The following is a 14,575-nucleotide window of genomic DNA, read 5'->3' on the forward strand; positions in this document are numbered from 1 at the left end:
GGAGATGGTATGTTTACTTTATATTGTGTTTTTGTATAATTTGTTATTAAAATTGCATGTATGTTAATGGATTCGGATCAAGAGAAAACTCTTACGATTGTGAGAACTTAGAGGACTTCGACTTGTCGTGCGAGTTTTGTCCCTATTTTCTACACACACCTAGATTAAAATGTTAGACGGCTGTAAAAAAATTGAAAGTCGTGTTTTCAGCTTCATACAACTTCTGTAAAAAGCTGCTGACATTAGTATGAATTGGCATTTACAGCAGCTGTAAGCGCTTTTACGACTGGTGTAAATAAAAAAAACTAGTGTTTTTATTTTTTTTATTTTTGGGAAAAGTTGATTTTTTTCAGGATTTTTGATAAAAAAAAAAAGAGTAAACTTCCGTTTTACTCCCTGTGGTTTGGTCACTTTAACGGTTTTGTCCCAAACCTTTAAAAATAGCCATTTTACTCCCTAATGTTTCGGTTTTGTCACCAGTTTGCTCCACGGGCTTAACTCCATCCATATTGTATGTTAATTGCAAGGGTATTTTTGTAATTACAAATATGAAATAAGGTTACTTTGATAATTATTTACAACTAATTTAGTAAATTCATTTTTGTATTTATTTATACTCTCTCTCTCTCTCTGTGTCCCCTTATCTCTACCTTTTCTACCCACTTCCACCACCACCTGCAGATCTCCACCCACGACCAGCATCACCAGCCGACCTCCACCCACCGCCACCTTCATTTTCCGATCATCACCACTGTCGCACCATCACAACCACCATGTCGCACCATCACCTCTGTCCTTTATTACTGTTGTCAACCAAAGCTACTAGCACCAGCGGCACTAATGGTGGTGGAGGTTTTAGATCTTGCCGTCAACCAAAGCCACCATCACCACCACCATTGTTGCACCATAACCACTGCCATTGCCGCACCCTTCAAGATTTCCCAGATTTAAAAAGCAATAGCCATTAAAAACCTTGTCTGGTAAATAAACATAGTTTATCCCATGAAAATGCTGGCGTTTTGTTGACATCAGAGAACAAATCAGGTCCGTCAATTGTTATTTTTTGGTGGGATTCGAACAAATCTGAGTCGCCGATGGAAATGGTTGGGGGTTAGGAGAGTTTGATGTTTTTCTTCGGATCTGGTTTTCTCCAGATCCAAATCTGATTATCCCTAACCGATGATATAAAACGATGGTGATGATGATTATGGTGTCGGGGGTGGTTTCTTGTGGTATAAGATGATGGTGATGGTGATTATCAGGCCCAACAGTGTGATTTGGAGTTGATGACAAATAAAAATTAAATAAGCATATGTACGGAAATACCCTTACTTAACTGGAATTTTTAACTGAGTTAGAGATGTGGAGCAAATTAAAACCTTATAAAGAAGCAACTTATATATGCATATATATCTTGTAACTTTAGCTTTGGGAGGCTTTCAAAAAAAATGGAAATTTTTCTTTCTAACCCTAAACTTTTAATTTTTTGATAATTTAAGTTTAAAGTTTTAATTTTTGTTTCCTTTTAAACCCTAAGGTTTTAATCTTTGACAATTTACCCTAAAGTTTTAATATTTGGCAATTTAAGTTTAAAATTTTAATCTTTGTTTCCTTTTTAACCCTAAAGTTTTAATCTTTGACAATTTAAGTTTAAAGTTTTAATCTTTGGTAATTTAACCCCTTTGATTAATTTGATTTTTTCACTTCTAATTCAAAAGTTTCCATCTTTTGCGATTTAACCACTTTGATTTTTTTTACTTATGTGTTGTAATATTGGCTTTGGGGGTTTTTCAAAGAAAAAATGGTTATGCATATGGTTGTTGTAACCTTGACTTTGGGGGTTTTTCAAAAAAAATTTGATTTTTTACTTTTCACCCAAAAGTATTTTATAAATTACTTTTAACCCAAAACTATTTGTTTTTTTTTTTTACTTTTAACACAAAACTTTTAATTTGTTGCAATTTATCCTCATAACTTTTTTACTTTCAACTTTGGTCCTTTATATTTTTCATTTTCCGCAAATTTTTAGCTATATCATTCGTTCTAAATTTTGTGACTTAACACACCACAACGTACGTCTTTGGTTTAACGTTTTTACGTTTCGTTCTAAATTTTGCGGGTGAACGTTTTTACATCGTCTATTTTTTCCTGTTTGATAGGTTCAACATAACGTGCGCGCACTAAATCGACTTAGTTATCACTAAAGAATCCCCGCCGCATTGCGGCGGGTCTTAATTCTAGTTGGTAATAAAATGGAAACATCAGGGAGTAAAATGGTTATTTTTAAAGGTTTTAGGAAAAACCATTAAAGTGACCAAACCACAGGGAGCAAAACAGAAGTTTACTCTAAAAAAATTTTTTGAAAAAACCTTTTGTATACAAAGAAGTAATTTTTATTTTACCCTAACCTTTATATTTTTAAATATATGTATACAAGGAAGTGGTGGAATGAGGAAAAGATGTACCTGATGATTTTCTTTTGAGTGTTTGTTTGTATGTGTAAACTGAAAAGACTATTAATGCGAAACAAAGTCCGTATGCATTTCTCATGTGTGGGGGACAGACTCGAGTGTCATGGTTTGGCACCAACCCTTTTTGTGTTAAAAACTTTTACTTTTTAGTGTCAAGAGTAAAAAAAATAAAAGATATTTAGTTTGGCATGTAAATTACTAAAAAAAATATTTTACCAATAACATGGATTTTTAACAAGATTAGAGTTATAAAAGGTGAATTCTTATCTAAATTGATATGTATTTTACTGGCCATTTATAATTTATTTTACTTATCTTCATACTAAATTATTATGTTTTTAACGAAAAAACTAACATACTCTTATTATGTTTTTTTAACGAAAAACTAACACTCTTATAAGTACACTTTGATAGTTTGACGAGAACGTAAGGTTTAATAGATATTATCGTTAACACATCGAATCTGCCTTGAGTGAGAATATGTAGAATTTATCAAAACATAAGGTTTAATAGGTATCATTGTTAGCGTGTTGAATCTGTCTTGAGAGAGAATGTGCATAAATTTTAATTAGAAAAAATGAATATTTTGGTAAATCATAATGTTAAATTGAGAACGATCTATAAGATTGTTATGTGATGTGTCAATATCGAATTAGACAACTAAGTTCTGTTTATATATAGAGTTAATAGCCACGTGGCCCAACCAAACATTGACATTTGGATGCTTAAGAAATTACAAAAATGGTGGGGCGAGATCAAGAGATAGTGTAGTGAATAAAAATTAAACAGCTAAGTGTTTTTGAGGTAGTGGTGGGGATGGATTTGCTCGTGATCCTAAATCTTAACCCCACATATGTTCCTTCAACTACATTTGCTTTACGAAATGTAAAAGATTAGTTTTGTTTATTGCAGTTAATATGAAACGCACAGCGTCAGGAGCGAGACCATCAAAGGTATCAAACGCAAACGGGACGAACACATGTTGATTCTCTAGGCAGGCTTTCTCATGTTTTGTCACTTTGCTTGTCTCTGCCTTGAGCACCGCTTGCCCTACGACAAAGCCCTTGTCCTTGAGCCCGACAAGGGGGGAGGCTCCAGTTAGATCTACACAAGCGTGTTTCCCCCTTCCCATCCAAACACAAGGATGTCCGCCGGGCGTAAAGTGGACATCCCCTCTAAGGGGTCAGTCAGGAAATTTACTGGAGCCTCCTTTTTGGCAGAGATCCCGGCCCGCTTAAGAACATCACATAACACATCTCTCACTCAATCATGCCGATATTTAAAACCCCGATAGCTCTTTACAGTGGATCGTGTGCTCGCCGAAAGAATCCAAACACGCTTTGCGGCATACCGCACATGGCCCGTCAACTGAGAACAAAGGAATCATCAGTCGGTATCTAAGGATAGCACGGTATTCCACAGCCGACATGTGTTGCCCCAAGCCTTCAATAGGTGCGACAGACAGAAAATCCTGAGCATGTGGGGCACGTAGACATTCAAACACAGCTCTTTGCCGAGGGGATAAAACAAACTTCTCTTCAAACCTCTTGACAATTTCGCCATATAAGGCATTCGCCATAATTTTCTGGGATTTAGGAAGGGCGGTGTCTTTATTGTAGAAACCGCCAATATCAAGGTCGGGAAGAGAACTATGCAAAAGGTCTAACGCACTCCTGTAATCGGAGTCTAAAACATCCCCACCACATTCTCGGAGTATGTGGTCTTGTAAACCCCAAGATTGGGCCCTTGAAGCCACGAAAGCATATGAAGAGGCATCCTCGGCCGTACAAATCCCTAAGCCTCCGAACCGGGTCGAGAGAGAAGCCAACCTCCACTGGAGATCTCCAAAAAAGGCACCCCCACAAACAAAAATATCCTTTAATGCTCCCCGGAGGCCTTCATCAAAAACAGAGACAGCTCCCCCGACCAAAGAAGGTTGACACGTTCGAAGACCAAACAGTAATTTAGCAACACCCATACAAGAATGAAGCAAGAGGAGCTCGCTCTGAGGGTCCCGTAGGCGTTTAAGGCACCTCATCAGCTCGACTGCATAGTTCGCTCTTTTAAGAGCCATACTACTAATAAACTCTGCATCACGACTAACGGCACCCCCAGGAGTTTCACACCCCGCACCGGCCTCCCAATCCCCCGAGGGAATAAGCCCTCCTGAACCTTTACACCATTACAGGTTGGCCAGAAAACTTCAGTTTTCTTTATATTAAGTTGAAGCCCTAAGGAAGGACCCTCAGCTCTGATGATATCTAGAGCATTAGCCACTTGTATTTAGTAGAATTGGTTTTTCTGATGATATCAAAATATCCTGACGCTGTGCGACTTTTGAATCGGGTTCAAAAAGTCGTTAATAGTAATTCTTCGTCGCTAAAGGTTTCAAACTTTGTATTTAGTAGAACTGGTTTTTCTATTCAAAAGGGGGTGGCGGCGCAACTTGTTGCCCGACTACCTGCCATTGCTTTGTAAATATATATATATATATATATATATATATATATATATATATATATATATATATATATATATATATATATATATAGGGCAAGGATAAATCGAAAACCCACTCCAGTTGACTAAACCCTGAAAACCCATTAATAACCATTGATTAGAAGAGATGGATGGTTGTGATGTGTTTGAAACCCATAGAACTGCAGAATATGGGCCATGTGACTAAACCCTGAAAACCCATAAATCGAAAACCCACTCCAATTGACTAAACCCTGCTCAATACCATGTGACCAACACAAGAACTCAAAGTGACGAACCCGGACCATCCCGGGAGGGCTCATCTGCGATATATGAAACCCATAGAACTGCAGAATATGGGCCATAAAACTCGTCGCCGGTAGCCGGAAATTACCTTGATGAAAGAAATCTTCGAACAACGTGATATACCCCGGTGGTGCATCAGCAGCCGTCTGGTTTTGGCCGGGGTACTTAGCGTCCCATTCCGGTGGAAACCGGAAACTCCTCGTGATCTGCTCAAAAAGACCTGGATCCCACCGGAGAACGGGAACAGGGCCTTCCTCCCCAGGAATATCCTCTTGATGTTCTTCAGCCATAGTAAATAAAGATTCAAGTTTTTCTTGAAAAACTTGAAGATATGAAGAAAGATCTTGAAGATCTGCTACAAACTTTGAAGATTCGAAGAGAAAAAGACACGAAACGAGAGAAAGATAGCAATAGTAGAAGAGAAAAGTGATGACCTCTCACATCTCTTCGGATATATATACCCATCGCATTTAATGCGATGGTAAACGTGCCGCGATCGCCGCGCACGTGACCAATTAGAAGATGACACGTAAGGAGGGAATCTCGGAGTGACGGTTACCACGCGCGCGTGGGCCTCACTCACCTGACGGAAAGCCGAACCGTCAGGAAAACCTGACGACAGCCGTGTAACAGGTCAACTCAAACGTCACCATCAACGACGTTTCTCACCAACTTGTCAGAGTTCAAATTTCGAAGTTTTTCCCGCCATAAATTAAAACTAGCTTCATGCAAAAGCTACTAAGGCCACGCAGTGTAGCAATGCCTTAACAACCCTTCGCGCCTATTCATGAAAAGCAATAACCCACCTAGAACCAAGCTTGGCAGTCGCGCCGTTGTAACCAACGAAGCCTACACGCGCCACGTCCGCCAGAATCAAGGAAGCATTTTCTTCAACTTTTATTTTCTAAGTCCAGAGCTCCAACCACTTACCTCGCGCATGGTGCAGCACTGGACTGGGGGACTTGAAGGGGTATGGTCCCAAAAACGCCGCGCAAACCTCCATCAAGGTTGCGCGAGGAACCATACTCCTTATTCAATAAACTTCCTACCACGGGCCTTGCGCGAGTTACACCATATCCTGCTCAACGACGCGCGAAGGTTAGCCGACGAGAAGCTCCGATAACAGCACTTAGCATACTGAAGGAGCACACAGTCACCCCAAACCCCGCGCAGGTCAGTTACGTGCTCAGCAAGAATCACACAAGGAAGCAGCGCAAAGCTGCTCCAGGTAGTACACAAGGTACAAGTGGCAGAGAAAAAGAACCAATGAACATCCAGCAGGCTCTGTTCAATCGTGCGCCACGATCGTCTAACGAGAAGTACTTAAGGACGCCTACGTTGCACCAATCAGAGGACGGAGACATCTGTCCCACGATCTCCACTTGTCTGCTGATGGTAGAAGGACGACAGGGCCGACAACAATGACGCGTGGCTCCAATCAAGGCGCGCCAGCGCCGAAGAGCTTCTAGAAGCCACTAAACGGTGGACTCCAGTGAGACAAAGAGCATATCCATTATGTTGTCAATTACCGGCCCAAGGCCCATCAGCCCATATCCTCTTACACCTCTCCGGCTATAAATAGAGACCTCACTCCACAGGTTAAACATTCTATTCCCTCTACTCTCACTCTTAAACACTTAATTATCCTCCCAAAGCAGTCGCTTATTCTCACGCCGGAGCCCGGTTAAGAGGGAAACCCCCACATTCCCCTCTTGACGAGTAACGGTGTTCTGTTTTGCAGGATTAAACATCAAGTCGGAGCTCAGATATTTCATTAGAAGATTAACCACTATGGTAGAAGCATAAACCAAACTGATTAGTTGCCTAATTAGTTCTGTGTTTCTTCATTGGCGCCCACCGGTCTTTCTACAACCATTCTCATCTTCTTTTTTCTGAGTTTTCGACATCTCTCTTCCTTCGATCATGGCTGGTCAAGGAACCATTCCCGAGTTTGGCTTCGGAGCAAACTCTAATGGGGCGTTGGGAGAAGGAATCCAAAACATTCAAGCCCAACACATTGAAGAAATTGGTGAAATCGAAGTAATCAACACTGGGGGCCCGCGCGGGAGCATCACCCGCATCACTCAGACGGTCACCACAGGAAACGGTCACCCCAGGAAACAACGGCGAAGGACCTTCGAACCCAACACCGCCTCAAAACGTTTCGGCACTGTTAGGGCTACCAGAAGGCGAAACTCCAGCCTCATGGTACGCCAAGAATATTGCCATAATCAACGCAGCGTACCAATCTCTGATTGCGCAGCAAGCAGTCTTGATGGCAGAACCGTCCTTGGTCACTCCTCAAAGTCAGGGGGCGCGCCAGATGCCCCCACCGTCAAATCTCCAAGGCAGAATCAACAGGCCTCCCCCTACAAGACGTTTAAGCGTGCATGACACGCGCGACACAAGGGGAGAAACGGAAAGTTACTATGACTATCCGTCAAACCTTCAAAGAGGGCCTGTTCAAAGCCGGCTTACGCCGCGCAACATGAACAACGAATGGGAGGAGACAGACCCGAATGATCCAACTTGGGAAGATGACGAGGGCTCGTCAGCCTTCAACCGCTTGCAGAGGAACCATGAATACTTCAAACCACGACAGCATGTCGGGTACACAGAAGAAGCTGAAAGAGATTTCCGCCTGGCCTACCGGCCAGCGGAAGCTGCGGAGCATTCAAAGTTCATCCCAAAAATCGCACTCGCGCCGCTTTCAAGAGAAAAGTTACCCCCGACTGTCGGGAAGTTCAACGGATTGACTGATCCGGATGATCACGTCAGAACTTTCACTAGCGTAGGTTGCGTGGGAGGTTGGAACATGCCTATGTGGTGTCACTTGTTTATTCAAACCCTTACCGGGCTGCCCGCGTCTGGTTCGACAGCCTTCCACCAGGGAAGATTAAATCATGGGTAGATTTCAAGACACAGTTTTTGAGCTACTTCAGCCAACAACGACGCTACCAGCGCGACACAACTGAAGTAGAAGACATCTGGCGAAGAGATGGCAAAGGTTTGGAAGATTTTATCACCCGTTTTAACAAAGAATGTTTGGAAATAGGCGGCGTAAGCGAACAACTCATGCGTTGTCACTTCAAGAAAGCCATTCGCTGTGATAGTCTCATCAGAACTATCACGGGCAAAGACGGAATGCCAAAAGAATGGGATAAACTAATGGAAGCCGCAAAAATCGTTGCGCAAACAGAGGAATCACTCGCTGGAAACAAGAGTCATTATTCTGAAGATCGATTCTCCAAAGGGAACACGCGCGACAACAACAGGCGCAACAAATACAAGGGCAACGATTGGAAGTCTGGGAGATCCAGGGGCCACGATGAAAGGCCGCGCTATAGAGAAGACGCACGTGAAACAATCGACAGAATCGGTTACAGGAAAGCAGTCAAGGATGATACTCGTGATAAGCACTGGACCCCGCTTATCAAAACGCCAAAAGAGGTGTTAATGACGGAGAACCACGATTTCAAGGCTCCCAGGCCTATGACAAACAAGAAGGGGCAAGACCCCAACTTGTACTGTGACTTCCATAAAGACTCAGGGCACCTGACCGATGACTGCTATAGTCTGCGTCAAGAAATTGAGAAAGCGCTAAAAAGCGGAAAGCTAAGTCACTTGGTGAAGAACGTGCGCAAAGAAACTCGTCAGCTCCATCGCCACGATGAGGGAAATCACAAGAAAGTCCGACGCTTAGAGACCCACATGGTCAACGGACCAAGATACAGTGCAAAAGAGAAAGGAAAGCGCCCCTACGAGCCTTCATGGCAAGAGCAGCAGGTCATTTTCCCGGTAGTGCGCGGCGGTCCTCGCGCCACACGACCCGTCGTCATTACCGGCATTATCGGCCACTATGAAACGGAGTACGTATTCATTGATCCAGGAAGTACGGCTGACATCATCTATGAACAGTGCTTTAATCAGTTTGATGAAGAGGACAAAGCGAGACTCGAGCCAGTTGATTATCCTTTGTCCGGATTTTGCAACGAGATGGTTTTCCCACTTGGTCAGATCAGCTTCCCCGTCACGCTCTCTGACGGGAAACATTCAAGAACAACAAGCGCAAATTTCATGGTGATGCCTGTCAAATCGAGGCATGATGTGTTGATTGGGAGGGAAACCCAAGGCGAGCTGAACATGGTGACTTCCACCCCCCATTCAGCGATAGGGTTCCCAACCAAGACGGGAGTGGCAATTATCTATGCCAAGAAGGAAGTGATGTCAACCGAAGAATTGCGCCCAACAAAAGCGGCGAAGGTCTCAACAATTGAACCAGAAAAGTGGGTATTAAACCGTAAATACCCAGAGCAAACAGTGACAATTGGCCACGCCATTTCATCAGATATCAGAACGCATTTAAAGCAACTACTGTTCAGAAATATGGATATCTTTGCCTGGACCCCGGCAGACATGACCGGTGTCCCGCGCAACATAACCGAACATTGCTTAAACACCTACCCCTCTGTTGAACCAAAGGTGCAAAGAAGGCGCAGCTTAGGGGCAGACAAAACAAAGGCAATGAATGAACAAGTATGCGAGCTGCTCAAAGCTGGAATTTTGCGGGAGGTACGTTATCAGAGTTGGGTCGCGAACTCGGTAATGGTGGAAAAGTCAAACGGTGGATGGCGAATGTGCGTGGACTATACTGACCTCAACAAGGCGTGCCCTAAAGATTGCTATTCTTTGCCTGAGATCGACAAAAAGATAGACTCCCTCACGCCATACAGATGGAAATGTTTCTTGGATTGCTACAAGGGATATCATCAAGTTCAAATGAAGCTCGAAGATGAAGACAAGACAACTTTCCGTACTGATCTCGGGATTTTTTGCTACACAAAGATGCCATTCGGCCTCAAAAACGCTGGTGCCACATACCAGCGCTTGATGGATAAGATCTTTGCAGGAGATATCGGAAAGCATATCGAAGTTTACATCGATGATCTAGTGGTCAAAAGTCCCGAAGAGGACCAAATGTTGAAGGACATCGAAAAGACGTTCAATTCTTTGCGCAGTGTAAATATGAAGTTGAATCCAGCCAAGTGTTCTTTTGGCATGGAAGAAGGGAAGTTTTTAGGCTTCATAGTCACAAACGGCGGCTTTAAAGTGAATCCAGAAAAAGTCCAGGCAATAGAGCGAATGCCATCGCCGCGAACAATCAAAGAGATGCAACGGTTGGCCGGTCGCCTGGCCGCGCTTAACCGCTTTCTATCAAATCACGCCGCGAAGTCGTACCCTTTTATCAGTAGTGTGCAACTGTGTGAAGAAACAAGAGTTCAAATGGACCCCCGAGGCAGAGAAAGCTTTTCAGCAAATGAAAGAATGTTTGATTGAGCTCCCCACCCTGACTGCACCGTTTGAAAAGGAGCCACTCATACTGTACTTATCTTCTTCGGACAAGGCAGTAGGGTCGGTTTTACTGGTGGAGAGAAATGGAGTCCAAACTCCAATTTATTACGTCAGCAGGGTACTCACTGACCCAGAAACAAGATATTCCACGATGGAAAAATTGATGCATGCGCTGCTGCACGCCTCCCGAAGGCTGCGCAGATATTTTACAGGGCATGTGATCACCGTCCTTACAAACTTCCACATCGGCACGATATTGCAAAAACCAGAAACATCCGGGCGGTTAGCAAAATGGGCCATCGAGTTGGGGGGCCACAACATTCTGTACAGGTCGCGCCCAGCCATCAAAGGCCAAGTCCTAGCTGACTTCATCACAGAAGTCCCAATTGATAAAGTCAAAGAATGTGAGCTGGTGGAGACTCCCGAAAAAGACGTGACAAATGAGACTTGGATGCTTTATACTGATGGGGCCTCAAATGAGGACGGCGCGGGAGCCGGATTGCGCCTCGTGAGCCCCGAAAACCATGAATTCACTTACGCCATCAAGTTGGATTTTAAAAACACCAACAACGAGGCGGAATACGAAGCATTTTTGGCAGGCTTACGCCTCGCCATCAAAATGGGTGCTAAAAATTTACGAGCACACGTTGATTCACTCCTGATAGCCAGCCAAGTTAACGGTATATACGATGCAAAGGGTGAGGTTATGGCCCTATATCTAGAGCAGGCGAAAGAGTTGCTTCAACAGTTCCAGTCTCACAAGGTAGTCCACATCAACCGCTCTAAAAACAAACCAGCTGACGCGTTGAGCAAGCTTGCTTCAACTTCCTTTCAACATCTTGCTAAAGATGTAAGAACCGAAATACTCAAGAATCCATCAGTCCTGCTACGACAAGTCAACGTGATCGAGGTAGGGCAACCGTCCTGGATGACCCCTATAATTCAATATTTGCAAGAGGGGATACTCCCTGAGAACAAAGCAGAGGCGAGAAAAATTCAAAACAAGGCCTTGCATTACGAGATGAATGGTGGTATTCTATACCGAAAATCCTTCTTGGGGCCATTGCTGCGCTGTGTGGACCCCCAAGATGTGAATTACCTGATCAGGGAGATCCACGAAGGGATCTGCGGCATCCATGCAGGTCCACGCATGGTTGTTGCGAAGATTATGAATGCCGGATATTACTGGCCAGGGATGCATGCCGATGCCCTGAAGGAGCTGCGCAAGTGCGATTCCTGTCAGCGACACTCTCCAAAAACCCTGCGCCCTAAAAACGATCTTATCCCTGTATCCACTGCTTGGCCTTTTCAGCAGTGGGGAATTGACATGGTGGGACCCTTCCCAGAGGCTCCTGGCGCCGTTAAATTTATAATAGTGGCCGTCGATTACTTCACGAAGTGGGTGGAGGCCAAAGCTCTCGCTTCAACTACAGCTATGATGGTGCGCAAGTTCATTTGGGAACACATCATCTGCAGATTTGGCCTACCACTCAAGATTGTAACTGACAACGGCACCAACTTTGCGTCTGAAGACCTCCAGAAATGGATGAAAGAGATGAAAATCGAACACACTTTCTCCTCCGTTGCACATCCTCAAGGCAATGGGCAGGTGGAAAGCGTGAACAAGTGTATCGTCGATGGGATAAAGGCCCGACTGGGCACAAAGCGAAGAGGCTGGGTGGATGAGCTCCCGAGTATCTTGTGGGCTCACCGAACCATGCCAAAGACAAGTACCGGCGAAACCCCTTTTAGCCTAGTATATGGCTCAGAAACGGTTATCCCGGCGGAAGTTGGCCTGCCCTCCCCGCGCTTGATAGCAGTCAACGCAATCGACAACGAGGCAGAGCGACGTCTTGACTTGGATTTGCTAGAAGAAAGGTGCGAAATCGTGCGAATTAGAGAAGCCAAGTACAAAACACAACTGGAAAGGTACTACAACGCAAGAGTCCGCATCTGTACCTTCACTCCAGGAGAATACGTCTTCCGAGACAACGAAGCGTCAAATGCTGAATGCCCAGGGAAACTAGCACCCAAATGGGAAGGCCCATACTTGGTTCATGAAGTGCTAGGCAAAGGGGCTTACAAGTTACGCACCCTAGATGGTCACATCATACCGCGAACGTGGAATGCGCAACAACTGCGCAAATGCTATATGTAACTAATCTCAGCCTTGCGCCTTTACCCGTTAATGTCGGCCACGCGCCTTTTACTTTCCTATGTTGGCTACACGCCCTTTACAATTAATGTATGTTGGCCTAAGCGCCTGTTTCCAAGTTAATGAAAGCATACGACATGTTTCCCATTACTTCTTTCGTTACAAATGCATGTTAAACTTCTGATTAGCACGAAAACACTCCAGTGACTTACGAGCCCTCAAATGGGAACGCCTCCAAGGTCCTCCGCGAACGAAGCGCGAGACCGGGCAATTGCACTCACATGAGAGACACTTCCATTTATTCGAGCTAACTTAACCAAAGTTTCTAACAACAGTGCAATAATTGTAACGGGAAAGAACAAATAACATTCATTCAGTCTAAAACAAGCGCGACCGCGCATAAGTTTACATTCAAAACAAACAAAAAATTACAAGGCAGAAAGCCTGTCGATAAAGCCTATTCAAATTCATCATTCCCACTACCGTCAAGCTGATCGCCTTCATCACCGTCATCATCATCGTTCCCACCGTCCTCACCATCGTCTCCACCATCATCACCAGCTGGCTCCTCTCCATCTGATAATTCAACAGTTATCGGTGGGTCGAGAATGGCCTTGAGGCGCTGACACCAGTCGTCATGCTCTAGAGCCTTCGCGACTAAGTCCATCACAGGCAGTGATAGGTTATCATAAGCATTTTCAGCACGTGTCAACTCGACACTAGCCTGGTTAGTCACCGAGCAATGACTCACGTCAAACTCCTGTCCAAACACCTCTTCAACATGTTGCGCACATTCCAGATACCCTCCTCGATGACCAACTGCGCACGCGGCATCTGTCAAAGCAGCAACAGCGCGATCTAGCTCTCCAGCATTAAGGACAGAGTTGGCAACCTACAAGGGAAAATGCACATTAAAAACAACTCCTTAACACAAAACTTCCGAAGGACAAAAGAATAGCATACCAGCACTACTCCGCGGTTTCGCATCCACTCGGCCTCAGAGACAAGCGTATCCACGATGCCTTGAGCTTCAGAATAGTTAGTCTGCGCTACATTGAGGGCGGCAGTACTAACATCACGCGCTTCCTCAGCAGTGGCAGCCTTAACTTTCTCTGCTGCAAGATCGATTTCCAAGGACTCGCATTTATCAACCTGATCATTCAGGCGGCGTTTTAATTCAGCGATTTCGACATCCTTGGCCTGCAGATCCTTGTCTTTGCTCGACAGCTGCAACTTCACATCAGCCAACTCAACCTAAAAAGCGACAAAAGACTTAGGCTATTTTGCAAACAGAGCACAGAAGGGTATAAGTTTTACAAACCTGAATGTCACACCCCTAATTTCCACGTGTCACCGGTGGGCCCGGTGGGGAGTATAGTGACGTAGTTGGCATCATCATAGACAAACAACACAATATATAAATGCACAGCGGAAGCAAAGATAGATTCATTTCAACTTTAATAGAGTGTAATATTAAATATCACTAATAGTTGAAACGGATCCATAGGCGGATCAAAATAAAAACAAGATATTATTCAACAGATTTATTGTCATCCAAGCTTGCGAGACTTATTGTGGACGCTCTAGAAGACAGCCAGCCTATTACGTGTAGTACCTGCACTTAACCTTTTGGGAAAATACGTCAGTTTACACTGGTAAATATAATTTAACTGACTCATTTTGAAAAGGTTGAAAATTGATTTGAATGCTCAGGGCACAAAACATTTTTATAACTTGGGATAATTATTTATTATAATCTTGTGAACGAATTACATGTTACTTGTGCGTTCAGTAGCCCGGATCTTGTCCGGGT

This window comes from Helianthus annuus, chromosome 17 (assembly GCF_002127325.2).
Source record: "Helianthus annuus cultivar XRQ/B chromosome 17, HanXRQr2.0-SUNRISE, whole genome shotgun sequence".
In the NCBI taxonomy this organism is placed as follows: domain Eukaryota; kingdom Viridiplantae; phylum Streptophyta; class Magnoliopsida; order Asterales; family Asteraceae; genus Helianthus; species Helianthus annuus.